The 15,157-nt window shown below is 43.5% G+C and overlaps 1 long non-coding RNA gene across 2 annotated transcripts in view; it reads left to right on the forward strand.

Annotated features, from left to right (window-relative positions):
- Positions 1 to 4,246, forward strand: part of LOC148319376 (uncharacterized) — a 76,202-nt gene extending 71,956 nt beyond the window's left edge. The window contains exons 1-3 of one of the 2 annotated variants that reach the window (XR_015839817.1): positions 3,284 to 3,541; positions 3,627 to 3,733; positions 3,992 to 4,246. This is a non-coding gene — a long non-coding RNA (uncharacterized LOC148319376). Of the gene's footprint in view, positions 1 to 3,283; positions 3,542 to 3,626; positions 3,734 to 3,991 lie in introns of those variants that run through there. The other variant, XR_015839818.1, reaches the window with a different exon arrangement.
- The last annotated feature ends 10,911 nt before the right edge of the window (positions 4,247 to 15,157 follow it).

A 15,157-nucleotide genomic window follows, 5' to 3' on the forward strand; every position in this document is an offset into this window, starting at 1 on the left:
ACCTCCCCGCACGCCCCCAGCAGCCCCCTCCTTCTGACGTCCCCTACCGGGCTCATCCTCACTTTGATAAAAGAGACAGTGGATTCATCAGGAGACTCCGATCCAAGTGTTTACAGGCAATTTTCACACTGTTTGCTTTCATTACATCATTGATGAGGCTTCTAATGGGGTTATTACGAGGAACTGCTTTTCCTCCTTTGGCTGAATGGTTTTTGCTTCCTCCACGCACCGGTTTCATCTCCGCCGTTCCCCAATTATCATAATTTCCAAAGAAAGTATGGCGAGACAACAGAAATAACGAAAATAAGTGACGTCAAAAATACATTTTACGTTTTTGTTATTTATTCATGCTGAGTGGGGATTTTTTTCGCGATGCCTTCTTGTCTCGATACATTATTAAATAATTCACTCTTGCATTTTGAATTTTGTTGAATAAATACTGTGATCTAATGTTTTTATTCTGTGCATTAAAAAATACTGACGCCCCAAACAAAAACGTATTATTTTTAGATAACCACCAAGGCCTCGCCGTCTTGCTGTCAGCACTTAAAGCACAATAACCATCTAATAGTCCCTGGTAATTGCCAACAATATGCACCAGCATGAAGTCAAACTTCAAGGCGAGCCGGTTGCCATTGTGTGCTCTTTTCACCTTAACAGGCATGCAAAACCATTGTGCGCACTTTTAACTGCACAACAGTTTGCCCCGCGACGGCCTCGACAGCCCCTAATAATCTAACACACACACACACGCACACACACACCATGTGACCACCAGATTGGAGGCGCGCGTCGGTCCCAGACACCGGCAGGTTAGTGAATCCGCTCCCGGTTCCCATGGGGTCCCATCACGGTTGCAAGCTGTCACGAGTGAGGCGGGGACCAGCCTGATATCAGGCAGCACACACGCTGCCTGCCTTGGCTGCTGCTTTCTCGTGGAACGAAGCTGTGGTACGAGTTTGATGCTTTTCGACATTGCAGCTTTTTCTTTCTTTTTTATTTATTTTTTGTCTTATTGCACGTAAATGTCCGGCAAAAAAAAGCTGTTTGCTCCAAGACAATTTGATGGGTGGAGTTTTATTCTTTAAGTGTGGGGGGGGTTGTCAATTCCAGGTAAAATTAGTTGTGACAACTCTTGTTTTTTTTTTATTGTGAAATGCGGGAAAGCCATTTTAATAACAGCAAAACGACTTAATTTTCTTATTAAAATGTTATTGTTTCTTGCGTTGACATTTTTAGTCCAAACAACATTTTTTTACAATGTGGAGTTGCAAATAAATGATAGCGAAGAAAAACGACGACTTGCCGTTTGTGGAGGTCTGAAGCAGAATGTGAAACTTTAAATGATTACTCGTGGCGTTCTTCTAATATCTCCAAAGTAGGCATTTGTTAATCTTAACGGATGTTGAGTACATATATTTTTAGTTTTGATAGCAAGTCAAGACGGTTTATAGTCATTTTGAGCAAATCAAAGGACGTAGTCGAGATTTATTTTGCAGAGTACAAAAAAATCAAAACATGTTTTCCAGACATATTACGTAAAAATCACGTTTATTTTTCTTTCTACATTACATCTTAATGTCCAACAAATCATCTGTCGATTATTTTAATTTTGAAGTTGACTATATTTAATTACTTTACAAATATACAAAGCAATGGCTTACAATATTTGTATGCATAACAAAAGCACAGAAACAACAAATAAAGTCAGAGCAGGCTCATGCTTGTATATTATTAACAACTTAAATGTTTAGTGATTCTTCAGAATTGGTGCACTGCCCCGCCCACCCCTCACACTTCCACCCTCCCAAAATTGAAATAAATAAATAAATAATTACAACGTTTTGGCAGTGTTATAGCCACTGCTATTTTCCCAATAATATCTTTGGCGCTCGTTTGACTTCAGCTTGGATTGTTTCTCTTCTGCATGGCTATCATAAACAGTTTAATCATCAAAGCATTAACAGCCAATGTTATTATTTACAATTTCGGAAGCAAACTCAAGTCCGGGGCAGCAGGTGGATTTCCTCCATAAACTGGACTGTCAGTTTTGATTGCATGTTGTTTTGTTTCTCGCAGTTATTGGAAACGGGCCCATAAGCTTTTCTAATAAGGCCTGCTGGGCCTCCTCAGCTTGCTGCTTTTTGTGGGGAAACAAGTGAGATGTCCCGGCTTTCATTCCCTTGTTCCTCTTAAAACAGTACCCAGATAGGGTTTGTAATATTGTTTGTCGTCTTTGAATCAACTTTGGCATTTCTACATCAAGTAACGCTTGTCTTTTTGTGGGTGCGAGTGTGTACAAGATGACTTCCCTCAACAAACAAACAAATAAGGGAAGTGTTGAGTGTGGACGTGGCGATGTAGGCCCGAACCAGTCAGCGATGCAAATAGTGCACCTGAGCGCCGTCAGGTAGTGGAGTTGACAGAAAATAATGAGAACCCACTGAATCTTTTATAAGGTTAACAGTCACATTTTCCAGTCAGCTGTCACACAAGAAAGAATTTAGCACATGCATGCGGACCAAATAAACCTTCATCGGCTCATTAATGCTGACGGGGGCCCTGGACCGGCAGTGCCGCCACCACCTTCGTTTTGTGTCGGTAATTTGCGGCAGAGACACAGCCCCTTCTCCAGGAGAGGGAGACGAAAGGAGGTGGAGGGGAGAGAGAAGGAGGAAAAAGGGGAGGGGAGGTGGCCCAGGGAGGAGGGGGTAGGGCTTGTGGAAGGATGGCGAGCGCACCAGGAGTGTGATTCTCCTCTAATTGGAAGCATTGGGCATTGTCAACAGAGGATTTTCAGCTGCTCGCTGACAGGTAAAGCCGTCAGAATGATAGCCCACTTGTCAGCGCAAAAGACCAATAAAAACAAACCACTTTTGATTTAATTGGAGGCCTAACCGTGATGTGTGTGTGTGTGTGAGGTAGACAATGTGTGTTGCCTGCAGGGGCCAAGGCCAGAGGGAGCCCAGAGAAAGCGTTAAAAACGAGTGGGGGTATTTGTGAAGGAAATCATCACTCTCGCCATCAATGCAACTTGTGCCTGCTTCGATGTTTGACGCTTTCTTGTCGTCACTATCCTCAGGACTGCACCCCCCCCCCCAGGCTCGTGGTTTCCAGGACATTTGGACCCAACCTCAAAGTTTACTCCATCTTTATTGGCAAACTGATTTCGGATGTGAAGCAGCCGTGTGCCCAGGTGAGCAAGGTGGCCAACGAGGTGGGCGTGGCTGACTGTCCAAGTGTAACAGTAGAAGGGTGAAAGGAAAACCCTCAAACACACAGCCAAAGCAACGGAGCAGAATCCAGACAGAAGTGGAGATGGTGTTGTCAGAAATAGGTGTACAGCAGGAGTCAATGTTGGGTCCCCTGTTCTTTAAGATAAGAGACGAGACACAGAACAGCTGGGTTATACTCGACTATCATAATGGAGTTTTTACGCCTGAAAATTACAACTGCTCCAGAATTCTGCTGCTCGAGTTCATAGTCGTTACCAGGAAATTGCACCTCATCACACTTATCCTAAAGTCTCGAGTGGCTTTCTGTGAGTTGATTCATGATTTTTTACAATTGATCTCGGAATGACCTTAATTTTGGACGTACTTTAAATATCTTTGCGCCTTTTTTAGTTCCCCATTGAGAATTCCAAACCATTCAGGTTGTCAGGCGCAGGCTTCCAGAACCATTCCCCTAAAATGTTGACGCCCCAAATCTTGTTTAAAGCCCAGCAGAAGAGGTATGAAGTGGCTATTGTCAACATGAATTAAATTTCACTCTGGATTGCGGCTTTTTTGGATACTTTGATTTGTCATTTTCAGCTTCGACTGTCATCTGCAACGTGCTAAAAATAACCCAAACAAATAATAATAAATGAATATGACTAAATTGGCTTTGACTTAAATGTTTTCCTTGATGCCTCCGCAATCACTGCCCATCTCATGATTCCACACCGCTCATGTGCCCTTTGTAACCGGCGTTTTATTATTCTTGACAGAGTTCAGCGAACACATCTGGTCAGTATGCGGTGGGACGCAAGGTCGGTGCCAAGAGGCCCGGAGGTGAGTGAGGAGCCAACGGAGAAGGGTGTGGCCGCGCTGAGGACGAAGAACTGCAAGCATCCATCATAATCAAGCCTCCCGAGGAATGCCAGCTCCTTCAAACCGGGGCTTGACCCTGTTTTTGCTGGCCTTTGTCCACGTGAGCCTAAACTGAGGAGTTCTACAGGAATGAAGTCAAGGAGATCCCACGATGCTGTAAGACCTCATTTAAATCTTTTTATTTGCTTTGTTTGATTGACTTGAAGCAATATTGCACTTCATGAAAGAGTTTTTTGATTAAAAAATATGCCACTCTTCCGACCAGTAATTTTGTTTGTCTGACGAAAGTTCTAAATTCCAAAAACTACATTGGAGTCTCATCGTCAAATCGGAGAGTACACATTCACACAGTTGGCTCTTGAACTAGCAAATGTTTATACGCTATATATTATAAATTTTTCTTCCATTGTACACTGTATTGAGTGACGTTGTCGTAACTGCAGTTGCTCACGTATTGTGCTGTTGGCTTTTTTTGGGCATTGCTGTGGACCACAATACCAAAGAATGTTTCTTTTGGGTTTTTTTTAGTCAATTTTATTTCATCAAGTGGCTTTGTAAAATATCATCTGGTTCAGAATGCATATTTTTAAGTGGCTATATTGTCTTAAAAAAATGTTCTTTCTATTTATCTTTCATTGTACAAAAACAATCTATAATTATTCCCACACCATTTGTTAAAAAAGCTGGACTTTTGATGGAAGGAAATCTAACTGTGTACTATCACTAAAGCATCAAACGAAACGAAATTGACATTTGCGCTCTTTGTTTTGTACGAGCAGAACAGCGGATAAAAACAAAAGAAAGATTTCAGGTGCGGTGCTCAAGATGTAAACAAAAGCAGCTGATGAAACCGTTGGACCAATCATGATCAAATGAATTTTGTCAAGACTGGATGGTCGGAATGCATTATTTAGCGTAACGCAATGCAGGTTGAAATTCCATCTTCACAGGTCTAGAAACAGAAAATATTTCATGTAATCATTTGACAGTACACAGCGGATGTACAAGGTGTTTCCCTTTGATCCATGTTACAAGCAGTCCATATCACACATTATGTCGTTTATTGACCAACCTTTATTGAGTGCAGGCTTTTAATGCCACTTAGCTTCCAGATCCATTTTATCACCCAGATGAATTCATGTCATTGTACAGGTCAAAGTTCAATGTTAACCTGTCACGGCGACCCGCTCCAGCCACTTTCCCTGAGTGATGAGACGGTTCGCATTGGCTGAGGCGGCTCCGCTGCAGCTGCCAAAGGGAGATGCACGCAAGCTGGTCGACGCTGTGCAAATTGTGCTTCCTCCCAAGGTGCCAGAGGGTCAAAGTTCACATCCATAGCTTCTACCTACCGTGGCCAGGCTCTGGCAGGATGGCCTCGGGCCTTTGCTTCTCATGTAGGGAGGTGGGGGCTCGTTCAGAACCATGAAGCAAGACACAACCAAAAGCGCTGCACAGACATGTCGTTGATATTTTTTTTTCCGAGGAATTATTTGTCTTATTTTAATTTCACATACTGAACCGCGAGTGGGCCAGCACTGGGTTCGATTCCAGCTCAGGCCTTTTTGTGTGGGGCTTGCATGTTCCCCCAGACTCGCTTTCTTTAAGGGTCACTTTTGTTTTTTTTCATTATGCCCTATTTTCTTATTTTTTTTACTTCTATCCTAAAACAGAGAGAGGGGCAAATTCACAGACACCGAAAAACAAAAAACTGAATATTTGCTAAAGAAATTACGGAAATGAGTCCTTCTTAAAATTTTGGACCAAATATTTGTTTCACTCTTGACACTTTTTCATCAGCAAGCATTTTCCCTTTTTAATTCTTTTATTTCCTTGACTGGAAAAGAACACTACACACACCTGCACGCGTGTGGGGATTCCAGCATTGTTTTCTGGTCTTAAAGTCCCTGTGTCCTAATTTGGCCAATATGCAGGTAATATGTGGGGTCGCAACATCTTAATTATCACACCGCCTGTCAGTGGATTCCCACCTCCCCTTCAGCCCCCACCTGCACCCCTCCCGCCGTGACTTTTATTGCTTCATTAGTATGCTCCGCATGCCCCGGCGCACACCCACACTCTGCAAGCCTTCAAACCGTAACAACTTTTGGCAGATCGGAGTGTGATGAAGGGATGATGAGGGGGACTCTTTCCACTTAAAGCCCACCTAGGTTAGTGACGCTGAGGATTTTTTTTCCCCTTGTCCGAGCTCATACCCAAACGAAGAGCGTTTGTGCAGTTATATCTGAGTGTCAAAGCAGAAGAACAGCTTCAAATGAGCTTTTGAAGTTTTAAGTCAGTTTACCAAATGTCAAATTTCATATTTTGCACAGGGCCGACCTCCCTTTCTTGAGGGTGATAGATTTTTTTTTTCTCGTTTGGTTTACATTTCTCTGCAAAACTGTCTTCTGATTGTATATTTAGCCTTATTTCCATCGTTATTGAACAAGTGGATGCTCAGATTTTGCCACTTCTTGTCATCTTCAGGCTGAAAATGAGGGCCCCGGTTCATACCTGTTGGAATGAATGCGAGCATGTTAGATTTCCTGTCACAAGCATCCATCGTACGACTGAACAGGTAGGCTACAGTATGTCCAAAGTGTGCGCGTGTGTGTACATGTGTGCGTGTGTGTGTGTGCCCACAGTGGAGGTGTTAGGCGCACCGAATAAGACTCCAGAAAATGCTCATTAGAGTTGACCTTGACACTCGGAGCGGGCGTTTGATGGATCGGGTACAGGGCCAAACAAGCCCCTGGGGAGCCATGATCTTATCTCTTATTGTACACACATACACACCTCCCTCCCCACCGCTGACCTGCTCCGCCGCCACTACCCCCACCCCTCCCTTCCCGCAAACACACACACACGCACCACCATCATCCACCCTCCACTTGCTCACACTCCTGTGCTCTACACGCATCACAAGCAGAATAAATCTGTGTCCAGCAGACAGGAAAAAAGTGAGTAGGGGTGGCCGAGGCGAGTGGGTGGGGGAGGGGGGGGGGGGGTTGAGGCCTCAGAGAGTAAGAAGGGAGAAGGTAGTGCTTGAAGAGAGATTGGGGGGGGGGGGGGCGGACGGTAGAGGGGGGGGTTGACAGGAGGGAAGAAAAACACACAGAAGGCTAAGAAAAACCAACAACTCACTGAGGTGTGATTACGCACGAACTGTTAGTCATGTGTTGGTGTGTTTTTTTTCTTTTTTTTTTTGTTTTTTTTAAAGTCTGCTAAGTGTAATGTAGGTATTGTGCGTTGATTTAGTTAATTATGTTCCTAATTAGTTAGAATTATGCAAAAAAATTGTATGGTGGCACGATGAATGCAGATTGCAGAACAACCAATACATTTTAATCAATAATCATAATTATAACCTCATACACAGGCCAACTAATGTGACATTTTAAAACTGTCTTAACAACTTTGACTTTTTGTTTGTGTTTGAATGCAGCCGAACAATTCTCATTGTTTTCTTGAATGTTTTGGGGCGTTTTGCAATGGGTATTGCCGCAAATCAACTGTCTTTTCTCGCTAGCATGCTAGCTCGCTGGTTGGGTGGCTAGCAGGATAGCTATCGTCATCTGCCTTTCGCTGTCGGATCGACATTTTAACATTCCTTCTGTCACAGTCGCTATTCCTGTTTCGATATGACTAAAAGCATCCGCCATCTATGACTGCAAGTACGAATTCCAATTGTGCACATGCGCAGATGCTAAGAAAATGCCGTTGGCCTCAAGCACGGGCCAAAAAATATATTGTATATATCTGAAGCTCTAATCAGATTAAAGCAGGTAATAATATATTCTAAGATTTCTTTCTGGTTGGAGTCCAAACATTCTGATTCGCTCATCAGTTTTCTGTCCCACCCGCTCAAAGCCCAATTCGTTGTCGATACGTTCTTGGTACAGTGAGTGTTAATAGAAAAGTTCATAAATTGACTAAGTGAGGAAGGAAGAGGTGAGATGAAAGCGAAGACTCATGTGTCTCTGTTGTGCGTTCATTCTGCTTCTTCTCTTTCTTATCTGCCCTTCTTCTCAGCGACACACATACATAAGGAGACAAACACACACGAATGCCACCGGCACCCTCACATCTCCCCCTCACCTCAACCAAAGGACACACACAAAGAGACATGAGGCAACATCCACCTCCAGGATGGCAAAGTTTCTTCCCCACCAGCCAGCATCCGAAAACTCACAAGTGTGCCATCACAGGCTTGTTCACTCTTTGTGTTCTCTTCTGCTGCAGCACTAAGGGGAAAAAGTGACACTCTGAAGTCTTAATTGAGCTTTACCTGCTCTTGCGCCCCCCCTTCGCCTCCCCCCCTGTGTTGTTGTGTGCTAAAGTGCGGTTAAACTTTATAATCAAGCCTACAGGGTCTCCAATGCAGCGCACGCAGTCAAAAGCGTGTGATGCTTTTACAATCCTGGTTGTTTGCCGATGTCGTAGCAGCTAGCTCGGCAGCTACTCAACAACAAAACTAGGATGCATTCACCCTGTCAGTCAACAGAAGCAAAGACAAGCGCCCTAAAAAGTCATTTGAGTCGAACACAACTGATCCCTGCATTTTCTCCCTTTGCGAGCAGCTCCCGCCACCACGCTTGTACGTATCTACCCGACTCCTCCGTCTGTCAGTGTGTCTATATGCACGAACTTTAGGAGGGAGTGGGAGACTGATGTCTCAGCTCCTCCACGATCCCACCAGGAATGTCTTTTGACAGTTGCAGGAGCAGCAGGATACGGCGTAAAGATGTTGCTGTAATTGCACCTGGTTGCGTCATGAAAAAGTAATAATTTGCTGTCAAGGACGTCAAGGTGTCAGCGTTCGGCAGGAGTTGATAAGGTATTGACTGCCTCCAGAGTGCTCACTCGCTCTCACTCATACTCCTTTATAAAGTTGATTCCCAGAGAAAGAATGCGGGGAGCTGACGTTGGGGTATAAGCAAGAAGAAAGAAGACGAAGGGGTGATTAAAATAAAGAGATTTCTTTTTTCAAAAGCCTCATTCTGCGCGCTACGATCTGCGTGACATTAATTGCGCTCATTTTGCCTCGTTGCAAAGCTTGCTCGTTCATAATGCATGCGCGGATTGTCTTCAATTATACATAAGTGATCAACAGGCTAAAGCCAGCCAATGATTCACAATTACCATTCAGCTGGCTTCGCCTTTCACTTTGATTGCTGACTCACAGGTCATAACTTAACATTTCTGTTGCGCTGCCCTGGGGAGTAGATGAAGCGATTCACGACAAGTGTTGAGCTGCTCAGGTGACGATGCACATGCGTGTGTTGGTGTCAAAGAGGGGAATACAAAGCAGCATCTCAGGACAACATATTGTATTTTTTTTAGGACTCTAAGTGACACTTTTTCTCATAGATTTGCCGGTCCTGCAAATTAGACTCAGGTGCAATTTGTATATTTTAAATTGGAGCTCAGAAGCAAACGAATTTCGGTAACCCTCTGGAAAAAAAATTACCTTATGTCTCGTTGTGGCAAGAATTCGAATACGCCTTTTGGTGCTGTAAATGTTAAATATTTTTTTTTAGCAAATTATGCAGGTGACACATGTTGAAACTGATTGAATGGAGTGTTTTGGTAACCTCACCTCATCGGAGAAAAAAAAAATACATTTGATTTTTAATGAAAGTGAACAAAAGCATTACAACAAAATATGTCTTTGACACACCACAGTATTTAGAAAATAAAACATCAACAAGGTTTATTCATTTCATTTTTTTCAAGTTCGGCGGGCCGGATTAAAACGTTAACGGGCCGCATGTGGCCCCCGTGCCGTAGTTTGCCCGCGCCTGATCTAAATGATACTCAAGTGCAATATCCGCTGGAGGAAAATTAATATGGGACACTCGACAAAACCATAGTTTACAGATGAGCGGCGCTCTTTTACACCTCTTGGCGCGGAGGCCGCCACGAGCCTCAGTCCAGCGGTTTTCATGCAGTATATGGACGCCGCACGCAAACATCTAATCGCCATAGGACGATTGAGAATGAGTAGATAATGTCCCCTTTGACATTTACGTGCAAAGCAGTCATTGTAATAAGAGAAGAACACCATGATTCAATGCTGGTGCTTCAAAGCGACGTAAGCTAAGCGCTCTTTCTTCAGCGTTAAGTGACAGCCACCGACGCAGCAACACGCTGGTAATCTGGGCCTCTTGTCGCCTAATGAACTGTCAATGGAGCAGCTTGGCCAAGCTTATAGACTTCTCATTGTTGCCCACAGACTCCCAGGGTTGATAGATTCAACGTTGAGGGTCAGGATTTGTGGAGCTGCGGGCACAATCCTTTGGATGTTTCCCAGAGATCTAAAAGCCAGTTAATCAGCTCTCGCTTCATGATCTCCCTGGCTGTTCATCTTCCCATGGACGGGTTCTATCAGTCCTTTTCACCGCCAGCGTCCTCGGGCTTTTCTAGTCTTTCTTCTGTCGTGTTTGTGTTTAGGATTTGCCCAAGTGGCCCCCAGATCAGTTGACCTGACCCCCCCCCCGGTTGTTTCTGAGCAGCAGGCTCTCTTACATCTTAATCATGTCGATCTCAGTGTGTTATGCTGATGCCACACACAGAACGCGCATTTTGTTGTCACCAAGCACGCACGGTGTTAACAGCCTGGTTGACATCAGGATGGATCTCAGTAGTTTTTAGGCTGTATTTGTGAAAACAGGTTTGAAAGATCCCGCTAGGCACTTTCAGTGTCGAACAGTGGTTGGCTGAACCTTTAGGCACTGTGATGTCATTTTCAGTCAACTGCAAGTGGCAAAATAGGTGGCTTTTCTTGCTTAATTCATATTCCACAAACACAATTTTAATCAGAATACCGCGTTTAGACTAGTTGAGGTGCATAGAACATATTTTTGTCAAGAAAAAAATTTCACTTGACTTCCCCTTTAAGACGGAATCGTCAACACTCACTCTTTTCTTTTCCTTTCCACCAGTTGCAATGCAGAACTGGTTGTGTTAAATGGTGATACCTAGTGGAAGCGAAGCAGATAAATATATGCGGTCTGTAACATACTCGATCTTGCCAAACAAAATCCTCTACTGGATGCCAGACAACCTCATTTTATTAAACTTTAAAAGCAAAGTGGATTTTACCATGCGTTGTAATTTATGGCTATCACATTAAGAAAATAATTTCACCTGTTGCTAAACATAATCTTTAATTCATAAATATTACTATTAAATTTAACTATATTATGTATAGATTATTATTACTATTATTTAAAAAAAAAAAATATATATATATTTCTATGCAAACCTGATGCGCTACAGAAATTGAAAAGAAAAAGGACATATTTAAAATCAGCCCCAAAAAATTCCATCCATCTGTAAAGTATACTTGCATCTTTGATGAAAAAAAAAAAAAAAAACAAGTAATACAAGTTTGTTAACCAGTGTCATTTTGGATTGTACTTTTTGAGTGAAAACATTCCATTGTAATTTCCCGACGCTGAGGCTGGAAATTTCCAATTTTCTAGCTTTCTGGAACGCAACATCAATCTGCAATCTTTCCCTGGTGTACTGACTGTAATTATGCCTTCTGTCTTTACTTCGCTTGGATCAGAAGCATTAAGAACACCCCCATCTTTGCTGTATACCAAGTCACCACCCCCCCTCCTCTTTCCAACGCCATCCTTCCTATGGAATTTGTCATCTGAAGTGATTGCTTTCCTCTCCCGCCCCTCAGTGGCATTTAGCGATTCTCATTTGCATGTACATGCCCTCGCTGTGCGCCCAAGGGCCTTCAAGATGGATCAACTATGTTTTATTACACGGCAGTTGAAAGTTAACTCAAACTACAGTGTGTATTGTGCATTGATTGCGAACGCGCAGGCACGGTTTCATGGCCACATTTTGGATGTCACGTGCACCTTCTGTGTATGCATTCGTGTACACCTGAGACCTGGCTAAAAAGGTACTGAACGCATGCACATAATCTCGGACCAGGCAGCCCACGGGAGTCCGTGTATATTCTAGCGCAATGAAGCCTGCATTTGGTGGAGGTATTTGAATGTAGCCTAAGCCTTCACAGCCTCATATTACATAGTGAGCTGCAAGATATTGATATGCAAAACAGGAGGATGCAGAAACAAAATACCGATAATTAAGCGAAGATGTTGCGGGTAGAGTCGCGCTTTAGAGTGTGCACGTGGGACCCAGCACATGGTAAGCCATATGCCTCTGTGCAGTCAGCGCCATCCTTAGGGGTGGAAGAAGCAAAGGGGGGGGGGGGGGGGGGGTGATCGCGTAGGGGTTGGGGGGGTGATGGGGGGGGGGGGGTGGTTCTGTTACAACGACTGCTCTGTGCAAATGGAGCCGTGGAGAGTTCTACTGTATCCTTCTCACACTTTTATAGAGCCATCAGAGGCAAGTGATACTCTTCTCGCTGAGGCTCTGTTGAAATGGCACCTTGCGTGACATCAGTGCGAAGGTCAAAGGTCAGCCAGATTTCAGCCGTTTCATCACCAGTCACTGGAATGATTTTATGAATGTCAGGTGCTGTGTTATGTCTCACAAAGGCTCCCACTTCGCTTCTCCTTTACCCCCCCCCCCCCCCCACTACCCGCTGATCTCTCCCCCCGCGTCCCAAAGAGGGGCTTGAGGGAAGCGGGGAGGATTTCGGTGCTGCCGGGGGCGACGGCTTCTCTGTGCCATCCACTTACACAAACGGCAGGATCAGCGCTCCACACAAGAATAATTACAAGATAATGGGTAGTAATGCTGCCCGATCTGTCCCGATTATCTCCTGGCAGCAACCGGCACAGCGCCATCTGGTGCCAGATCTCGGGGCAGCGGCTGCTCTGCCACATGAAAAGGATCTAGGCTTAGGCTTAATCTCACACCCCATTCTGTTATTGACTGTCTGCATGATGCTGTATGCAAAAGTGAGCGCGTGTGAGCATGTGCCCCTCTGAAATGGTCGACTCATGTCACAGAAAAAAAAAAAATTGAGATGGCGTTTATATTTCATGTATGGGTGACAGCTGGTGTTGCTGAGTGTCTTGGTGAGCGACAGTAAAACAGAGTGTTTTTGAGACTCACCAAGCGCCACTATACGGACAAGTGTCTGTCATGCCGGGCTCTGGCCGGGCTTAACTCCCACCCTGCGTCTTCTTAAACAGGCTTTCTCACACAGCTCTGGGCCAATTCACGATGACAGTCCATTGTATGGCCGCTGCGGATGGAGCTTTAGCGCCTTACAGGGCTCTTTGTGCCTTGTGTTTGCAGACGCTTTACGTTCCCAGCAGGATTCAAAAGCCCCTCAAACTGCTTCTACACCTTTGCTGAAACGTAACAGCCCATCTCATAATACCAAAATCTTTTTTGGAGATTTATCAAAGTTTCCCATCCCGTATTCCGGACAGTTTTTAATTTTTACACAACAATATTGGACTGACTCAGATGATAGAAGGTTCTGCATCAAGTGTATCATTTACAAGTAATTCAGTGTTTTTTAACCTGCGTTGAGTCAAGGCCCCCCAATCCTCCCAACAAAAAAAAGCACACAAATGTAAATTGTGTACCTTTTACCATCCAGTAGAAAAGCATTTAATTATTCTGATTTTACCAGTGTATATATATAATAGTTTCAATTATTTGAATTAAATACCAAGTTCTCAGTCCAATTTTGAATAATTCCCCATGGAACACAAATGCAAAAAAGCAAAAAAAAAAAACGTTGCTATTTAGGCATAAAATAATTAAATTTGCTAATTCTATGTTAATTATTATTTATTTTGATGCATCAAAATCGTGTTCATGTCATTTTCATTTTATCTGGTGATGAAAATGATTCATTTTGAAATTACTAAGGCTAGCTTTGGAAATGACTCGTGTAGTGCTTCATCCAAAACATGTCAGGAAGATGTTGATCAATTTTCCCAAGCCCAAGCTTACATGAATGTTTTCTTTAGATTAGAAGAGACAAAAAAAATCTGCTCGTATTTGGGAGGTTGAAATCAACTGGACCTTTAAAATAATATATATATTTTTAAAAAAGCTAGCTGGTAAAATTATTTATTGACTGATTTATCTGGCTGCTTAAGCTTTAGTGTGTGAGGATATAGAGAGGATATAGTTGAGCAAAAATGGTCCCCTTCAGAAACAATGCTTATGCACCTGGTTGTGTACGTGTATTATACAAAATGACGATAATCAGTAATACAAATGTCCTTTTTTGACTTCATTTTAAATCACTTGTGATTTTTAGTTTTCACAGAAATTGAACAAGTAATACATACTCCTGCCCACGGAAAGTTCCTTAACTTTTCTATGACATGACACCTTAGGAATTGCCCTAATCGCGCACAATCTTATGCGATGTTTCATTATCATTTTGCTGGGTGCACCCACTCACCTTCGTTCCACCTCAGTCTTGAATAAAAAAACAAAAACAATCTCCACACCCACCCCACCCCCCCACCACTGTCCATTTAATTTCCGTGCACAACCTTTGCAGTCTGTGGCGACGCTAACTCTCCTAATCCCGAGGTAGGTAGGATAATTTATGAAGCGTTTACATGAAGAAGCCCAGCTAATTGGTAGCATGTGTCTTGATAAGCCTCACCAATGCAGACACTGCAGATGAGCAAGCTGTGATCCTCCTTGCCTGTACTTTTAACATCATGATCATTTCATTATACAAAAAAAAAAAAAAAGTTTTTTTCTCACTGAATATGCAAGCTGTCAGCTTGTAAAGACTGCAATATAGCGTCGCCATATGTCAAAGAAGCCAAGCCATCGTCGCAGAGTGTCTTGAAATTGGTCTTTTGTTTGCCTGGACACGTACACACGCGGCATTTTTCTCAGCCTAACCGCCCCATCGGCAGAGAAATGAGATGTCGAGGAGGCTTGACCCCGCGTCCGCCGTGTCCAGAGGGAGGTCAAAGGTCCCTTGCCAGCCGGCTAAGTGGGCACAAGCCATTTCGATGTCACAGGACAATGATTAGCTTCTTTTTTTTTTTTCCACTTCACCTCCAGAGCCACGGCCTTACTCTTTCCATCCCAACGTTTCTATCCTCATTTACATCAGGTCGTTTGTTATGACTTTATGATTA

This window comes from Idiotropiscis lumnitzeri, chromosome 18 (genome assembly GCF_059441095.1).
Source record: "Idiotropiscis lumnitzeri isolate Australia: NSW breed Sydney's pygmy pipehorse chromosome 18, RoL_Ilum_1.0, whole genome shotgun sequence".
NCBI classification, from domain to species: domain Eukaryota; kingdom Metazoa; phylum Chordata; class Actinopteri; order Syngnathiformes; family Syngnathidae; genus Idiotropiscis; species Idiotropiscis lumnitzeri.